The 18,751-nt window shown below is 40.9% G+C and overlaps 1 protein-coding gene across 23 annotated transcripts in view; it reads right to left on the bottom strand.

Annotated features, from left to right (window-relative positions):
• ZNF438 (zinc finger protein 438) overlaps positions 1-18,751 on the bottom strand; it is a 170,189-nt gene that overhangs the window by 75,211 nt on the left and 76,227 nt on the right. For 17 of the 23 annotated variants that reach the window (XM_060163049.1, XM_060163204.1, XM_060163093.1 and 14 more), the window contains one exon: positions 7,483-7,560. The exons of 4 other annotated variants lie outside the window; for them this stretch is intronic. The gene's annotated coding sequence lies outside the window, so the exon portion shown is untranslated. Of the gene's footprint in view, positions 1-7,482; positions 7,561-9,340; positions 9,433-18,751 lie in introns of those variants that run through there. 2 more of the 23 variants (XM_060163169.1, XM_060163149.1) reach the window with 1 other exon arrangement.

The following is an 18,751-nucleotide window of genomic DNA, read 5'->3' as shown; positions in this document are numbered from 1 at the left end:
TCATTTGACAGATGAGGGCATGGAGAGTCACTGAGAGGGGTAGGCGGCTGGTCCAATATTACAGAGCACACAAGTTTTAAGTACGAATGCAGGCACCCTGTTCCAGGGACCTCTGCCCTTAAACTATTACTCTGCACTCCACCAAGAAATATGCCATCAGTTACGGGTCGAATTGTGCCCCTGCAAAATGTTACACTGAAGTCCTAAGTCCGGGTAACCGTGAACGTAACCTTATTTGGAAATAGGGTCTTCGTAGACATAACTCAGTTAAAATGAGTTTGTCCTGCATTAGGGCAGGCCCTAATACAATATGACTACTGTCCTCATAAGAGGAAAGTCTGGACACAGGGAAGACAGCCAAGAGAAGACGGGGGCAGAGGCTGGAGTGGTGGTGCCACAAACCAAGGAGCACGTGGGGCTACCAGCAGCTACAAGAGGAAACACGGGTCCTCCCCTGAGGCCTCTGAGGGAGCAGGACCCTGCCAACACCTTCATTTCAGATTTCTAGCCTCCAAACAATGAGAGAACAAACTTTGGTTGTTTGACGCCACCCAGTTTATGGTACATTGTTACAACAGCCCTAGGACAATAACACAGTCTTTCACTTATACTGAAATGTGCTATCCTATCAACCTGTTATTTCCAATTTTAACACAAATGGCAGTATAAGCAACATTTAACTTTCCTCTTCATTCTATTTAAAGGAAACCAACAGCCAGGGGTGGGGCTGTGAGAACTGGAAAGCACAGGCTCCCATCTCATTGAGGCAACTTCTCGTCAGCTCTAACGGACGACAGCCACCTGCAAAGGTAGGACTAAAGCTGCCACATCTGACAGTTTTCAAGAGAACCCAGAAATCTGGATTCGTACATTAAATTAATTAACAGCAAATTCAATTAGGAACTAGTTAGAATAATGCTAGTTAATAACGAATTCGTGTTTAAAAAGAACATTGTGCAAGCCAAACATGGTCCACAATTATGGACAATCTCTGCTTTGTATGTTTACTTTGCTTCCTGTGTCTCCTTTCCCTTCCTGGAGGCATCCATCCACCAGATGTAAGAAGCAAGCGCAGTGCCGGCACTAGAAGTCAGGTGGGAGTCAGCACCTCAGGACTAGGGACCCCTCCTGGGACGCATGGCAGATGCGGAAGAGCCCTACGCACTTCTGGGTCCAAGACTGAACAGGTGCAGTCTTCTGGATCCGTATCTGAATACTATTCTAACACTATTCTCCCATGGTCTCAGCTGGGCTTCCTAAGGCATTTGCCTTTCAGGAGAGACTTAGGGCTTTAATGGGGTAAAGGTTTGGGGTAAACCTAGGACATGACCTTGGTACTTCTCAGGCTCAAGGCCACTTCATTCGTAACCTTGTCCTTGTAACTTAACGAGTTCCCTACATTTCTTATCTCTTCTCTGTATACGTGGAAGAAGTTTAAGTGGATGACAATAGCTCAGAGCTCTCTTTCAGTATTCACCATCCTGTAACCTATGAACGTTGCCCAGAAACCTGGAAACACTTTTGAAGAGCAGTTTTGTGAAAGTACTTTTACAAAATGTGACTTTATTACTCAGGCTTATTAAAAACTTCAAAAATATAAAGAATTATCCTGAGAATGTTAACATTAACTTTAGTCCGATAAGTCTATGACTAGTGAGCAGACTTAGAACATTCTGAGTCCTCACTGGCTATGAACATTTCAGTATCTACCAGAGTTCAGACCTGTTGGATATGGTATAGAAACTAATGATTGCTTCTGGTAAGTGAAATGAGGTACCTGGTATGTAGCCAGGACTCTCTCTGCTGCACTGAGATGTTTAATTCAGTGACGCAGTTTGGCAAACCATGGTGGTGGGGACTTACAAAACTGACAAATATTATTTGGAAAGTTTGTAGAGCAATGTTAAGAAGTGAAATACCACAAAATCTATCCAAATCATCTCATTTAATGCTTTGTGGGTTTTTGCTTGTTTTTTGCTTTCATTAAAAATCTCTCAATCTTTCAAGGGTTTTTATACCTGTAAAATCATACTGAAATTCACTAGCTTATTATTCTCACAACCATCCCAAATGGTCAGTAAAGCAGGCTTTATCCCCATAGGATAAATGAGGAAACTGAAGCTGAGAGCATTAAATATTTTAAATTAAAATTTCATTATTCTCCAAAGAAGATATACAGATTGCCAACAAACACATGAAAGAATGCTCAACATCACTAATCATCAGAGAAATGCAAATCAAAACTACAATGAGATATCATCTCACACCAGTCAGAATGGGCATCATCAGAAAATCTACAAACAATAAATGCTGGACAGGGTGTGGAGAAAAGGGAACACTCTTGCACTGTTGGTGGGAATGTGAAGTGATACAGCCACTATGGAGAACAGTATGGAGGTTCCTTAAAAAAATAAAAATAGAACTACCATACGACCCAGCAATCCCCCTACTGGGCATATACCCTGAGAAAACCATAATTCAAAAAGAGTCATGTACCACAACGTTCATTGCAGCTCTATTTACATTAGCCAGGACATGGAAGCAACCTAAGTGTCCATCGACAGATGAATGGATAAAGAAGATGCAGCACACATATACAATGGAATATTACTCAGCCATAAAAAGAAACGAAATTGAGTTATTTGTAGTGAGGTGGATGGACCTAGAGTCTGTCATACAGAGTGAAGTAAGTCAGAAAGAGAAAAACAAATACCATATGCTAACACATATATATGGAACCTAAAAAAAAAAAGGTCATGAAGAACCTAGGGGCAAGACAGGAATAAAGACGCAGACCTACTAGAGAATGGACTTGAGGATATGGGGAGGGGGAAGGGTAAGCTGGGATGAAGTGAGAGAGTGGCATGGACATATATACACTACCAAACGTAAAGTAGATAGCTAGTGGGAAGCAGCCGCATAGCATAGGGAGATCAGCTCGGTGCTTTGTGACCACCTAGAGGGGTGGGATAGGGAGGGTGGGAGGGAGACGCAAGAGGGAGGGATATGGGGATATATGTATATGTATAACTGATCGACTTTGTTACAAAGCAGAAACTAACACACTATTGTAAAGCAATTATACTCCAATAAAGGTGTTAAAAAATTTCATTAAAATGGTCACGGTTATTAGTGAGGGAGGTAAAGCTTACACCCAACCCCCCACCCCCAACCAATTCCAAGTTCACTGATGTTTCCCAACAAATAAAAGTCACGCAGACCTGTAGGATCAGTCTGCTTAAACAGTTAGATAGCCAGACCTGGGATCAAAACCCAGTTCTATCGCTGACTAGACTTCTGACATCAGATACATTTTTAAAACCTCTCTAAATCCCAAGTTCCTCCGTTGTAAAATGGAGTTAAGATCATAAAAGACATGTAAAGGACATGGCACGGAGTGGGTACTCAACAAATTTTAGTTCTCCCCGCTTCCCTTTCTCCTACAGGCTCCCTCAAATCTGAGCAGACCATCCATTGTCTGGTTAAACATGTGGATGGTTAGTGAAAGCCTAAGTTGTCATAAAAAATTTAAGTCAAGAGATCTGGAGATATTGATAACACAAGAGTAAATTAACTGCCACAGGCAAAGAAGACCAGAGCAGGAACTGCTGTCACTGTATGTACTGTTACAGAATAGCCAAGAGAGTGGTTCTTTTTTAAAAATCCATGATGTTGAATCCTTTTTTAAAGGGGACAGGTCATATCAAAACATCACACCTTGAATTTATTCTCTGCCATCTAATAAACATGGCCCATTGTTGCCAAACATAAGTTATTTAAAATACGTCAAAGAGATGGGAAACATGTCCGACTAAGGCGTGGTTTGAGACTTCTGAGTGTGGATACGCTGGCAGGCTTCACGTCCGGCGTCGGCCAGGAGTGTGAGACTCCAGGGTCAGCCGGCCGTGTCAGTGGCAAAGGAGAAGTGAAATTCTGACTGCTTTAATCTCCTCTCTGCTGCCCCCCGGGTGAGGATGGGGTGTGGTGTGGTGCACAGACACCAGCAGGGGATGGGCCCGGAGGGGAGGGGAGGGGAGGAGGTGTGGGCAGGAGAGAAGCATGAACTCAGAGGAAGGGCAGCTGCTGCTGTCAGGAAGCAGGCGTGGGTCTGCTGCCAGAAAAATGAAGCGCTTATCAAATCTCTTGCTAAAAATATTAAAGCGCAGAGCATAATTCAGACTATTGCTTCAATTTCAACTAGATGCTAGAGAATCACGTGCCAGTAAGTATCGTACATGTGACTCCGGCTGTTGGCGCAATCCTGCCCAGTGAGAACCGAGGTTGTCTTACTGCACGTGGGTGGCTAGTACACGCCTTACGAGTACGCTACAGGTCGCATTCCTCATACACACAACTTCACTTATGATTATGAGTTAGACGTGGACATGAGTAGACAATGGTCTCCTTCCATTAAATGCAAACTGGCGGAAATTACTGTTTAAGTTGCCAGGTTGTAAGAGAAAACAGATCAGACTAATGAGGGTGAAGTCGTATAAGCGGTTTATAAAAGAAATCACGCCGAGGTCAAGGCTGACATCGCTGACTCCCATACATCCATGCACACGTACACATGTGACCTCTGCCTCCCCACCACCACTGCTCAGACTCAAGCTGGTTCTTATTTCTCTGCCATTCACATGCAGTTGACGAATCCTTTATCTTGGCAAACGCCCATTGCTCATATGTCACCCGTCTCAGAAGCCCCTGAGGGCTTCCCACTGCTTGAGGGACAGAGGCCTGACTCCTACGTTCAGCCCCTCCTTCTAATTCAGTGGTTCTCAACCACTGGGGGAGCTTTAAAAGATAAACAGGCTTAGGTCTCATGCCCCAGCAATTCTATTTATTAGTTCCGGGGTTAAGATCCAGGGACTTGTATGTTTAAAAAGATCTACGGATGAGCGCTTATTCACTGCCAGGGTGGAACCCCTGGCGCCATTTTCCCACCTATTATTTCACTGACGTAAACTAAACCTTCTGTTCCAGCCAGTAATGCTGTTTCGTTTGTCTGTTTGTAACTCTAGTCCTCTGTTCATGCTGTTAATCCAACCTGGAATATCATTTCCTCTCCTAGCTCTTTATTTAGACCTTCACCATTGCTCTAAGACTAAATGAAATCCCACCACTATCTTTATAACCATGGGGAATCACGCCATTCTGATCATCCTAAGAACGTTTGCTACCTTCCTGAAGTACTTTATGGCAATTAACAACATATTGTTTGCACTGTGAATGCTTCTTTCATACTCTACTCCCTGATTCAGGCTCCTGGAGGGGAAAGGACACTTTTCATATTATCTTTGGTTCCCGTTCCCCAGTCCCAGCATCTAGGACAGCACTAAACATAAAATAGACACTCACTCCTGTGCTCCAAGCTCATAAGATGCTGAACATGTCAAATTCTCTAAATTTTATGGAGTGCTATTCTTACAGCCCGACAGCAGAAACCGTCAGCCTCCGGGGCTGTTTACACACACAGGTGCTTTTCATGGCAAAGCATCACTACGCCCACGTAGGAATGAGAATCACTTGTCCACAAAACTGATGTCATGTCAAATACAGAGCTGATGCCTAGAAATGTGTTTTTCCTATAGAGAGAAGTATTTTCCATGCTTATATATTTAATTCCCATAAGCCCACAGGACAACTGAAAGTGAGCAGTAGTAAGACACTCCTCATCTGTCAATACCTCACTTAACCCCCATGTGACAGGGCAGCTGAAGCCCTATTTACCATCCGAATCTACTGTGGGATGATGAGAAGAGCAAGTGTCCCCTTGCCCTCAATTCCGAAGACATGAGAGTATCAGTGACCTATCGGTAAATGTTCCTTATGCAAATACTGAAAACCAAAAAGCTGCTGGTATGAGGGTATCCAATATGGGGGGAGGGGCCATGCCAGAGCCCCAGCTCAGACCCTCCTACAGCTCAGGCTGCCCAGAAAGTTACTGTTCTGCTTCTAGGGAATGAGAGATGTGTTTCCATATCCAGAGTTAGAGGTTCTCTACAAAACAATGTGATACACGGAGGCTGCACTGGTACTTCTGGGTTAACTAGGCTTGGGAGGGCTGGCTGAGAAACCTAACCACTATTTATAACATTGTTTTTGTGGAAAAATGCTTTCTGCATTCCAAACAGCAGAATTAGACATGAACTTTGGGACTACAGTTTATTTCTGAGGCTGGGAACTGACCGTATCTTGTTAATTACACCACGGTCAGTGTTTGCCTAGGATAAGATGGCAGTGTGCAGGTCTGCCAGGAGGGCACAACAAGGGAGAACAGTTGCCATGAATACGGACCATATGTGTCTGTAAGGATGAAAGACGGAAGGGGATGATGGGAGAAAAGTCCAGGCACATTCTCAATTTGTTATACAAATATTTACCAAGCACTATTAAAGGTTATTGCCGAATGCTGTGTAAGACAAAAATAAGTCAGACAAGAGGTTTGATTTTCTGGCCCTCACAACCTCGGGTGGGAGATAAGACAGACATCAACACACACACTAAAGCTGCAGGGTGAAATGTGCTGAAACAGTGGTAAAAACAAAATCCTGGGCGAAGCCAGCAGAGAGGGGAAGAGCTCGTGCTTCTAGCTGGAGTGATCAGGGAAAGCTTCGTGGAGGGGTCCACACCTGAGCTGAGCCTTGAGGGGCCAGCTTGCGCCAAGATTTCAACCGGCGGAGAAACCAGAAAGGGAGGAGCAAAGGACGTCACAGAGAACACCAAGGAAACAGTCCAAGTTGAGACGCAGAGGCACAGACAAGAATGAGAAGTCAGAGAACAGGAGAGAGCTCAGTTGGCTAAGGCGGGGGGGTATTTTTAGGAGCTTGGGAGAGGGCTGTGAATGCCAGGGGAAGGCATGGATTCTATCCAGTAGTGAGTGGGGAGCCATTAAAGGGTTTTAAAATTATTGGAGTGGTTCTACCTGCAGATCTGTCTGGCAACAAAAACAGGATAGAAGACAGAATGAAGACAGAAGACCATTAGGAGATAATTATAATAGTTGGGATTGGTTAAGATGACTTTTCAAAGCTACATTTTTTGAATAAATAGTTAACCATTTAAGGTTCCAGTTACTATATATCGCCCTTTAATGATCAAGAACATATTTTAAAAGACCGTACAAAGACTTAAGAAACTGAAATACAAAACATTTGTTACAATGGAAAACCGTTTTAGAACCATTAAGTTTGGCACACAGCTGGGACTTGTTGCCTAGACTTGATACAAAATAAAGGACGATTTTGAAGTGCTACTCTCAGTTTTAAAATAAATTTTAAACATTATATTTTTAATAAGCACATGAAATTTAGTACGTAATCATCTTTCCACTATTTTCCAAGACCAGTGATTCAATATACAAGGGGACTCTGAGATATTCTGAGCAATTTGAGCGTTGAGAAAGCCTCAAAGGTGGTGAACTTAATTCTTTACATTTTAAATCAAAATTAAGCTGATGCTGAGAGATGTGCGCAGACTTACGTGAGGTGACTTGACTTAGCAAATGTCTTCTAAACGTCACATTTTCAGTGTTGGTTGAGACATGACATTCATCTTTATCTGAAAACAAATGTAATGGAAGTAATAAAATTGCAAGAACTGATAGGTAGCTCACAGAAGCCAATTAGATGATTAAACATCATAAAAGAGTTATATTTAGTTCTATAAAACTGACATTACTTATATTATGTATAATTTAAGAACCTAAGATAAAAATCTCAAGCTATGCTCAAAGACTTCTAAAATAGAAAGTATAACATATTCCCTTCCTATATTTTTTATGTCAATCTCCTAAAACTTCTGGAAAATATATTATTAGATATTTAAGCCTGATTTATGCTGAATCAAGCCCCACTCAGCACTAGAGAGCAGGGAGCGATGAAGTTGAGTAAGAGATAGTTCCTGTCCTTAGGAAACCCACAAACCGCCAGAGACAGACAGATCAACTCGAAAAACCCCACATCAAGGCAAATACAATAAACGCTGCAAGTGGTCCAGAGTGCTTCGGGTTTGGGGGAGGGTTCCTTACTGCAGGGAAGACGTACAGAGGCTCTGTGTTAGGGACTAAACTGTGTCTTCTAACCCCCCAAAATCATGTGTCGAAGCCCTCATCCCCCAGTACATCAGGATGTGTCTGTATTTGGAGATAAGGCCCTTTAAGATATGATTAAATTAAAATAAGGCCTTTAGGGTGGGCCCCTAATCCAATCTGACTGGTGCCCCTATAGGAAGAGGAAGTTAGGACACAAAGAGACACACCAGGGGAAAGACCATGTGAGGACAAGGAAAGAAGGTGGACATCTGCAAGCTACGTAGAGAGCCCTCAGAGGAAACCAAGCCTGCGACACCTTGACCTCAGATGACTAGCTTCCAAGACCGAGCAAACAGACTGCTGCTGTTGTCACCCCGTCTGCAGGATTTTGCTACACAGTCCCAGCAAAGTAACATGCTCTGTAAAGGTGACATTTAAATACAGTTTGAAAAGAGACAGGACTTTTAACAATCGGATAAAGGTAAGGTTTAGAAACAAAGAACGTTCCAAGAAGAAACAAACATTATTTTGTTTTAGGCACAGAGGCCACAATACAGAGTATGAGCTCAGAAAAGTCAGTATACTTCTATAATACAAGCATAGTCTGGGGGTGAGGAAGAGAAAAGGGGGGGCAGGGAGTGAGGGGGAAAAGCAGGACGGAGGGAGGGAGCAGGAAACCCACAGACCAACAGACAGACGAGGACTGGAAACGGGGCTGAACGCTACACTCAGTATACGCAGCTGTATTTTATACATAAAGAGAGCCACCAAGGGCTTTCAGCAGAAAACGCATTCGAATTTGTGCTCTAGAGAGATGGCCCTGGCTTTAGAGTCACTACGAGAAGATTCGAAAGGCGGTGAGACCTATTTTGTTACTGTAATAGCCAAGGTAAGGGGAAACCAGGGCAACTGCAATGGATTTAAATCGTCAAAAATACACCGAAGACGTGCTTGAAAGTGAGAACGCGAAAAACCACGCCATCCGTTATGCAAGACCGAGGGCTGGAACGGTTACCAGCATTCAGTCGGACAGTCACAGACGCAGTGTCCTCGGCCGCCACAGACCTTCCCTTTCAATCACCACCTTGCGTGTGGGCATTGATCATGACTTTAAGAAATCAACCAACCCAAAGACTCGGCTCACTTCTGACTTCTTACCCTAGAACTTGATAATCAACCTATAAAACCTATAATCAACCTATAATTAACCTATAAAAATCCTAAATTCATTTCCTAAAGCAGGCAGTCCTTCAGAATCATCTGTGTGGTCTCCCTTGTTACAGCAAGTCAATAAGACAGTTTGCTTACCTTCTAAAAGGTTTACTTATTTGAGAGGGGAGCTTTCCACAAAGTCTGCAGTCCATCAGTGAAGTTGAGGAAGAAGAGGCAAAGGAGGCAGCACCCGGTCCTGTCTTTTCAGGGCGGAAGGAGGGCTAAGAATAACTTAACAGGCGCTGGTGAGCTTAGAAATTTCAGGATGGCAATAAAAGAGAACAGAAACTTCCAGTAATTGGGGGAATTAAAGAAAATGGAGAAATGGAATTAACTGCTCTAAGAGGCCTGGCATAGTTTGAAAGGAAAGCTGAATCTTTAACAAGACTTGTTGTTTTTATTTTTAATGCCAGTAAAAGGAAGAGAGGTTAATAATGGAGCAAAGTCTGGTGAGAAGGTGGGAAAAGACGTCTGGTTAGAGTTCGCCATGTTAAGAGGAGAAACTGTTTTTTCTTTATGGTTAGAAATGGAAGAAAGGATGGGTGACGGATATAGATAAAAATTATTGTGTAGAAGGGCGTACAGTTGAGGAAGTTAAGATCAATAGCACGGCCATCTGCTGTGATAGAGAGGGGGGAGGGAAAGAGAGGTGGAGAGACAGTATATAACTGAAGGAATCTCTGAATTTGAGGCTTTGAAGGGAAAACACTAGCCAGAGAAGAGGAGGAAGGAAAACAGAGGGACTTTCAGCATTTGAGATCTTGAGATGATTCTGGTTGACAGCACTGATCAAGTTAAAGAATATAACTTGTTATAGTACAGTTAAAAAATAGCACTGCCTACGAAAGCCAGGTTTACATTCTGCAGAGGAGAGGCAAGAATTCTGGGGGTAAGATCAAAATTATAAAAACTTATTCAAAATAGAGCAGGGGGTCCAGATGACATGAGGACCCAGAAGTAGGTTGGCAGTGGAACTGGGGGTTCCATCTGAACAGGGTAGATCTGACTTCTTAGAGAAAGAGGATAATAAGAGTAGGGCTCCAACCAGGTTGACAGGTGAAAAAACACCATTCTTTCTCTCCCTCTCTCCCTCTCTCCCTCCCTCTCCCTCTCCCTCTCTCTCTCCCTCTCCCTCTCCCTCTCTCTCTCCCTCTCCCTCTCTCTCTCCCTCTCCCTCTCTCTGCCTTATCTATTTGATGAGAGAGAGTGAAAGACTGACCACACATGTCACCAGTCTCTCACCCTCTCTTAGAACTTGCTTGCCCAAACCTGCATACATTCCCCTCTCATCCACATGGCAAACTCAGAAGGGCAAGTTAGGTCAGTCCAATTCGAAGGGGTACGATGACTAGAGTCAGGCCTACGGATGCTTTTACCCAGTTCCCCCACAAATAAGGTCGACATTTTTATGCCAACCTGAGTTATGTCTGCTTCTCAAAGGTCCGGAAGCTGGCAGAAGGAAAATGTGATATACTTAATTGGACGCCTCAAACTCCAAAAAAGGGATGAAAAGTAAATAAACGGAGATCAATCTGAAGGAAACTGTATGGAAGGGGAGTTGAGTCTAAATCTTGTCAGCAGCCACAGTGAACTTTTACATCAGAGACCTAAAACTGAGACCTAGTTCAGGTGAAGAATATTACTAGAGATGGGAAGATTTCCAAGCATGGATTCAATGCCTTTTTTGTTTTTGGCTGTGTTGGGTCTTCGTTGCTGCACGTGGGCTTTCTCTAGTTGCGGCGAGCAGGGGCTACTCTTTGTTACAGTGCGCAGGCTTCTCATTGCAGTGGCTTCTCTTGTTGTGGAGCACGGGCTGTAGGCGTGCAGGTTTCAGTAGTTGTGGCACGCGGGCTCAGTAGTTGTGGCACATGGGCTCTAGGGCACGCGGGCTCAGTAGTTGTGGCTTGTGGGCTCTAGAGCACAGGCTTCATATCTGTGGCACACAGGCTTAGTTGCTCTGCAGCATGTGGGATCTTCCCGGACCAGGGATTGAACCTGTGTCCCCTGCATAGGCAGGTGGATTCTTAACCACTGTGCCACCAGGAAAGTCCCAGATTCAATGCCTTTAAAAGGTATAATACTATTCACAATTTTTACTTTTTTGAGTGTCAGTTTGATAAGGAATTTGTCCATTTCATACAAGTTGTCAAATGTACTGACATAAAGGTGTTCATAGTATTTTCTTATCCTTTAATATTTCTGGGATCTCTAGTAATATTTCCTTTTTATACCATATTGTTAATTTGAGCTCTTTAAGTAGGAGTTTATCAATTTTATTAATATTTTCAAAGAAACACCTTTGACTTTGCTAATTTTCTTTGTCTTTTTTTCTGTTAGTTATTTCCAGTTTATCTGAATTTAGTTTGCATTTCTTTTTCTAGCTTTTTGAGATGCAAGATTAGATGGCTGGCTTTTAATGTTACCTTCTTTTTTTTTTTTTTCTGTTTTTTGCAGTACACGGGCCTCTCATTGTTGTGGCCTCTCCCGTTGCGGAGCACAGGCTCCGGACGCGCAGGCTCAGAGGTCATGGCTCACGGGCCCAGCCGCTCCGCGGCATGTGGGATCTTCCCGGACCTGGGCACGAACCCGTGTCCTCTGCATCGGCAGGTGGACTCTTAACCACTGCGCCACCAGGGAAGCCCTAATGTTACCTTTTAAACAAATTCATTTAAAGCTGTACAATTCTCCCCAGGCACTACTTTGTGTCTCACATGTTCTGATACTGATTCTGTTCAATATATATATATATATATATTTTTTTTGATTTTTCCTTTCCTTTGCAGTACGCAGGCCTCTCACTGTTGTGGCCTCTCCCGTTGCGGAGCACAGTCTCTGGACGTGCAGGCTCAGCGGTCATGGCTCATGGGCGCAGCCGCTCCGCGGCATGTGGGATCTTCCTGGACCAGGGCACGAACCCGTGTCCCCTGCATCAGCAGGCGGACTCTCAACCACTACGCCACCAGGGAAGCCCTCAATATATTTTCTGATTGTGGCTGTGAGTACTTCTTTGACCTACGGATTATTTAAAAGTGTGCTGCTTATTTTCCATGCAAATTGAGAACTTTTTTATCTTTCTGTTATATATTTCTAGTTTAATTCCACCATGGAACATATACTTTATGATATCGATCCTTTGAAATCTGTTGAGATTGGCTTTTTGGCTTAGCACACGTTCTATTCTGGTAAAAGTTCCACGCATGCTTGAAAAAAATGTGCATTCTGCAGTTGTTGGAAATAATGTTCTATAAATAGCAAATAATGTTCTATAAATAGGTCAAATTAATCACATTGCTTAAATATTCTATCACCTTACTGATTGTTAAAAATCTGCTTGCTGGACGTATATTAAGTTAACCTTAAATAACAAAATAACCTTAAATAACCTTAAATAACAAAATAATACCTGCATTCCAATATACATTAGGTGCAGACAAATACTGTTTGATTCCGCTTATATGAGGCACCTAGAATAGCAAAATTCAGAGTCAGAAAGTACATTGGTAGATGCCAGGAGCCTGGGGGTGGGGGGAAGGAAATAGGGAGTTAGTGTTTCATGGGGACAGAGTTTCCATCTAGGAAGGTGAAAAATTCGGGAGATGGATGATGGTGAGAGCTGCACAACAATGTGAATGCACTTAGCGCCACTGAACTGGACAGTTAAATATGGTTTAAATAGTATGCTTTACATTATGTGACTTTTACCACAATAAAAAAAAATGTTTTTAAATCTGCTTGTTATATTAGTGGTTGAAAGAAGGTTGTTAAATTCTCCGACTATGATTTATCTACTTCTCCTTTTTGTCCTGTCAATTTTAGCTTTATATATTTTGAAGTTATGTTGTTAGGAACATATAAATTTAGAACTGTTCTGTCTTCCTACTGAATTGATCCTTTATCATTATAAAATGCCCCCCTTTATCTCTCATAATTCTTCTTGGCATAAAGTCTGCTTTGTCTGATATTAATATACAAGAGTTTTTGGTCAGTATTTGTATAGTGTACCTTTTCTTTGTTTTCCATACCCTTTTATGTGATATATAACTTATGCAAACTATATATTTTTTCTTTTTAAAAAATCCAGTCCAAAAATTTTTTAATTGGAGGAATAAGTCTATTTACACATAATTTAATTATATTTAAGGATACCTTTCTGTTATAAATTTTCTATTCATTCCATCTGCTCTTTTTTCTTCACTTATTCCTCTTTTTTTGATTAATCAATTTTTTATTATACCATTTTACTTTTGGTGAAGTTTTTGTTTAAACATTTTTGTAATATTTTTAGCAATTATCTTACAGATTATAAATACTTTCTTGATTTACAGTTGACATTTACCACTTCCTGAGCAAGACAAAAATACCAGTTTAACTCCATTTCTATGTATGTTTAAGGCCCAACAAAACATTACTATTGTTGCTTTCAATGGTCTGAAATCTTTTGTACTTACTCATATATTTATGCTTCCCTATGCTCTTCATTTTTCCCTGAGCTTTTATGGTTCACTTGGGATTACTTGTTTTCAGAGTGAATAACTTTCTTTAGTATTATTGTACTGTGGGTCTACTTGTGAGGAAGTGTCACACCTTTTGTCTAAAAACATCTTTATTTTGCCTTCAATTAAAAAAATTTTTTTTGCTGGGTATAGAGTTTCAGGTTGGCCATATTTTTCCTTTCTGCACCTAAAATTTAAGGATGTCATTCCTTTATGATCTGATTTTAATAATGTCTGTAGGACAGTCAGCCACCAATCTTACTGTTGCTCCATTGAAGGGAGTGTGGTTTATTTCCTTCAGTTGTTTTAAGATTTTTCTCTTTATAGCTGGTTTTCACAAGTCTCACTAAGTTGTACTTAGGTGTGTTTTTCTTCATATTAATCTTGCTTGGGGTTCACTAAGTCCCTGGTGCTTCTTGAACTTGTGGATTGCTATCTTTCATCAGTTTGGAAAACCTTTGGTCGTTATCTTTTCAAATATTTCTTTTGCTCATTCTCTCCTCCTGGGACTCCAACCACATGTACATTAGATGAAGTGACTCAATCCCCTATGTCTCTTAAGCTGTTTTTTTTCTTTCCATTCCTTTTTCTTTCTGAGCTTGTACTTTTTTCCACTGAACTTTCCTTTAGTTCACTAGTTCTAGTTATTTTTGTTGTGCCAAGTTTGCTCTTAAACTCAAATCTTAATTTCAGATACCATATTTCTCAGCTCTAGAATATCCACTTGATTATTTTTTGATAGATCCCAACTTTCTGTTGATACTGTTCATCTTTTCATCCACTTTGCTAGCCTCTTCCTTTATTTCCTTTAACACATTTACAACAGCTATAAAATCTTTGTTTGGTAACTCCTAAGTCTGTATCATCGGTGGATCTGCTTCTCTTGTACCTTCTTCTTTGAACTTTTTTTTTTTTTTTTTTTACTTTTCACATGTCACCTAACTTTTTAGTTTATTATCAATACTGTCAATGTAACAGCCATAAAACTGTGGTTGATGTTATCTTCTCCCAGTGAGGGTCCATCCTTTCCTCTATTAGACAGGTAGGGTGAGAAGCTGCTCACTTCAATCTAATCAGCTTACTTCTGGTGTAAAACGTCTCAAAGGTGAAATCAGTGGTGTGTTTATTGCAGCTGCACCCTACTCCATCACATGGAGACGGTCTCCTAAGCACTGCAGGACTGCAGAAGACTTCACTGCATATTTCCAGCTCAACTTCCCAACCTCCCATCCCGCCCCAAGGCTTAGCAAACAACCTATGGGGAAGACGAGCTGTGTGTCTGAGGCCTCCCTAGGTTCCAGTTCACCATGCCAGACTATGTGACCATCAAAATTCCCATGGTTCCTCTTTCCCCTCATAGAGTTTCACTTCCATAGCAAGCTTGATCCTTAGCCAGTGTCCATTCTCAGCAAACACGCTCAGGAAGGATGACTGCTAGCAATCTCATCTCCTACATGCTCCTCCATTTCTGCTATTTCAGCTCATTCAGCACTCTTCGTTTTCATAGCTCTCTGAGGTCTTCAAAAATGACTGTGCTTAAGAGTGACACAAATATTTTGAAACTTCTCCCACTGAGAAGTGGGTATATATGTCTCTCCCCAACCTTGAATTTGGGTAACCTCTTTGACTTATTTGACCAATAAAATATGGTGGATATGACAAGACACCAGTTTCTGGGCCTAGAGCCTAAGACGCTGACAATTTTAACCTCTTATATCTAGGAATATATATATGGAAGGCACTGAACTGACACTAAAGAAGGCCAACTAACCTGATCTGGTAAAAAACAATAATAAAACAGCTTTTGCTTTCATCAATTTTCTCTATTATTTGTCTGTTTTATAATATTTTATTTTATTGATTTCTACTTCTTGTTTTCTACCTTCCGCATACTTCGGGTTCATTTTGCTTTGACTTTTCCAGCTCCTTAAGGTGAAAGCTTAGATAATTGGTTTTAGACTTTTCTTCTTTTCTAATGTATGTATTTTAAAGCTATACATTTTCCTCTGAGCACTGCTTTAGCTGCATAAATACTGATATAATGTGTTTTCATTTTTCATTCAGTTAAAAAATGTTTTCTAATTTTTCTTGTGATTTCTTGGAACCATGGTTTATTTTAAACTGTATTGTTTAATTTCTAAATATTTGGGGGAGGAATTCTATATATTCTATTGTTATTTACTTTTAGTTCAATTTAGAAATAGTAAAAGAACATATCCTGTATAGTTTAAATCTTTTAAAGTCTATTGAGACTTGTTATATGATCTACCTTGATGAAAATTCCATGTGTACTTGAAAAGAATGTGTGTTCCTCTATTATTGAGTGCAATATTCTATAAATGTCAATTAAGTCCACTGGTTAACAGTGCTGCTCCAGATTCTAGTTTGTATTAATAGCCTACCTACTTATAAATCAAATGCTGAGAGAGAAGTGTTTGAGACTAACTACAACTGTAGTTTTGCCTATTTATCCTTTCTGTTCTGTCAATTTTTGCTTCAAGTATTTTGAAGCTCTGTTATTGGGCTCATAGACATTTAGGATTGTCATGTCTTTTTGATAAACTGATTCTCTTGTCATTATGAAATATCTCTCAATATTACTAGTAATACTCCCTGCTCAGAAGCCTATTTTGTTGTATATTAATACAGCCAGTCCAGTTTTCTGAATGATTAGTGTTTGCATGGCATATCTTTTTCAATCCTTTTACTTATAACCTGTGTGTTCATATATGAAGAGGATTTCTTGTGGACAGTTTGTGGTTAGTAGGTCTTGCTTTTTTATCTAGCCTGATGATCTCCACCTTCAGAGCATTTAGACCATTTATACTCAATATAACTATTTATATGACTGAATTCAAAGTAACCATCTTGCTATTTTCTATTTGCCCAAATTTATCCTTTTCCTATTTTTTCTTGCCTTATCTGGAACTGAATATTTTTTAGTATTTCATTTTATCTCCACTGTTGGCTTATTAGACATACTTGTTTCTTTTGTAGTTTTAGTGGTTGCTCTGGTGCTTAAACTATAGCGCTTTAACTTACCACAATCTAACTTCTAATAATAGTACACCACTTCACATATAAGTAAGAATTTTACAACAGAAGATACCTATTTCCTCCTTCCTGTCTTTTGTGCTACTGTCACCACAGTCTAATTACAGTGAGACTGTCATGCTGAAAAAGCTAGGTGTAGGCACTCTGGTTGACAGCCCCAGCCAAGAATAGCTTTTGAATGATCCTTGTCAAAGTGTCAGAAATGTGAGTAAAACTGTCTTGGACTCTTCAAACCAGCCCATCCTTTAACTGAATGCCACCAACTAACCTCAGCTGATGCTACATGGAGAAGAATAACCACCATCTGAGCCTGCCCTTTTCACTGACCTACAATTTGTGAAGTACAACAAAATGGTTGTTGTTCTAAGATTACAAGTTTTTAGGTAATTTGTTACAGAATTAGATAACCATAACAGATACTGGTACATGGAAGTGGGACTCTGTAATAAAAATCTTAAAATAGTGACATTGGCTTTGGGACCAGGTGGTGAGCAGAAACAGGAAGGGCCTCAAGAATACTGTTAATGAAAGCTTAAAGGACATTAATGAAAATGTTAACAGATGGAGAAATGACAAGCCCTCTTACACAGTGGTGGAAAAACTGCAACACTATTCCTTGCATAAAATAGAAAAGAGAAAATGTGCCCAATAAAGTGGCAGACTTGGCTAAGGAGATTGCCAGGCAGAAGGTTGAAAGTGATGTCTCTTTTAGCCAAGTATGATATGGAATGCAAAGAGAAAGATGAGTTACAAAAGAACTCTTTCATTTTCAAGCAGAATTTAGAGCTAACAAAAGAATCGTTTCATTTTCAAGCAGAATTTAGAGGAGCCAGGACTTGCTCTTTTCAAACATAAAACATTTTCTCATCCCCATTCTCCCCAGACAGAAAAGTAAGAAATGGCTTCAAAGTAAAAATCAAGTCTAGGGTCCGCCAGTAAAGCATGGTTTCAGGATAAAAATTTCTAGAGTGTGACTATAAAATACTGTATTGAGACTGAAAAATGATTTAAAGTTGTATCTAGTTCAGTTCCAAGAATCTTAAGAGTGTGCCTCTTACTTAGACTCTCTTTACTAGATAAAAGGCCTCTAGGAATCTTGAGGGTGTGCCTTTTGGACTCTTTCAAACAGAAAAGCTTCTAAGAATCTTTTTTTTTTTTTTTTTTTTTTTTGCGGTACGCGGGCCTCTCACTGCTGTGGCCTCTCCCGTCGCGGAGCACAGGCTCCGGACGCGCAGGCTCAGCGGCCATGGCTCACGGGCCCAGCCTCTCCGTGGCACGTGGGATCTTCCCGCACCAGGGCACCAACCCACGTCCCCTGCATCGGCAGGCGGACTCTCAACCACTGCGCCACCAGGGAAACCAGCTTCTAAGAATCTTATGGGTATCATCTTCTAGTGCCTTGACACACAATCTGAAGTAGAAAAAAGCATATCTCAAAACAAATGTGGGTGTGACTTCTGTCTAACGGAGTGGATTATAATGTGATACACAGGAATCTCACAAAGTTTTCAAAAGAATTATGTCAGATTGGACTGAAAGGAGCAGAAAGAGAACAAACTGAAAAGATGCTTCTGGATTCTCAAATTTCTACAAGCAGGAAGCAAGGCTGAAAAGACTACCCAGTTATAAACATGAACCATTTCGTATAGAAAAAGCTGGGTGGCTCAGAATTGCTTGAGTGAAGCCAGGAGCCATGGACAATCATTTCCAGGGAGTAGAAATGACCTAATAAAGAAATGACAACATCAGAATTTCAAAATTGCTATGAACCAGTGAAAGCTATGTACCTCTTGTTTCCTGGATTTTGAGTGGAAATGTTTACTTCAGTTATTCTATGCCTGCTTCTCCATTATGTGTTGAATAAATAACTTGTCTCTTGAGAGGAACTACACCAGAGGAGCTTCCTGGTGTAGTTACATCTGGACCTGACTTAAATGACAAGGTGCTGGATCTGAAGCTT

Source organism: Lagenorhynchus albirostris, chromosome 1, assembly GCF_949774975.1.
Source record: "Lagenorhynchus albirostris chromosome 1, mLagAlb1.1, whole genome shotgun sequence".
NCBI lineage: Eukaryota > Metazoa > Chordata > Mammalia > Artiodactyla > Delphinidae > Lagenorhynchus > Lagenorhynchus albirostris.
This window is presented reverse-complemented; position numbering and strand designations above follow the sequence as displayed.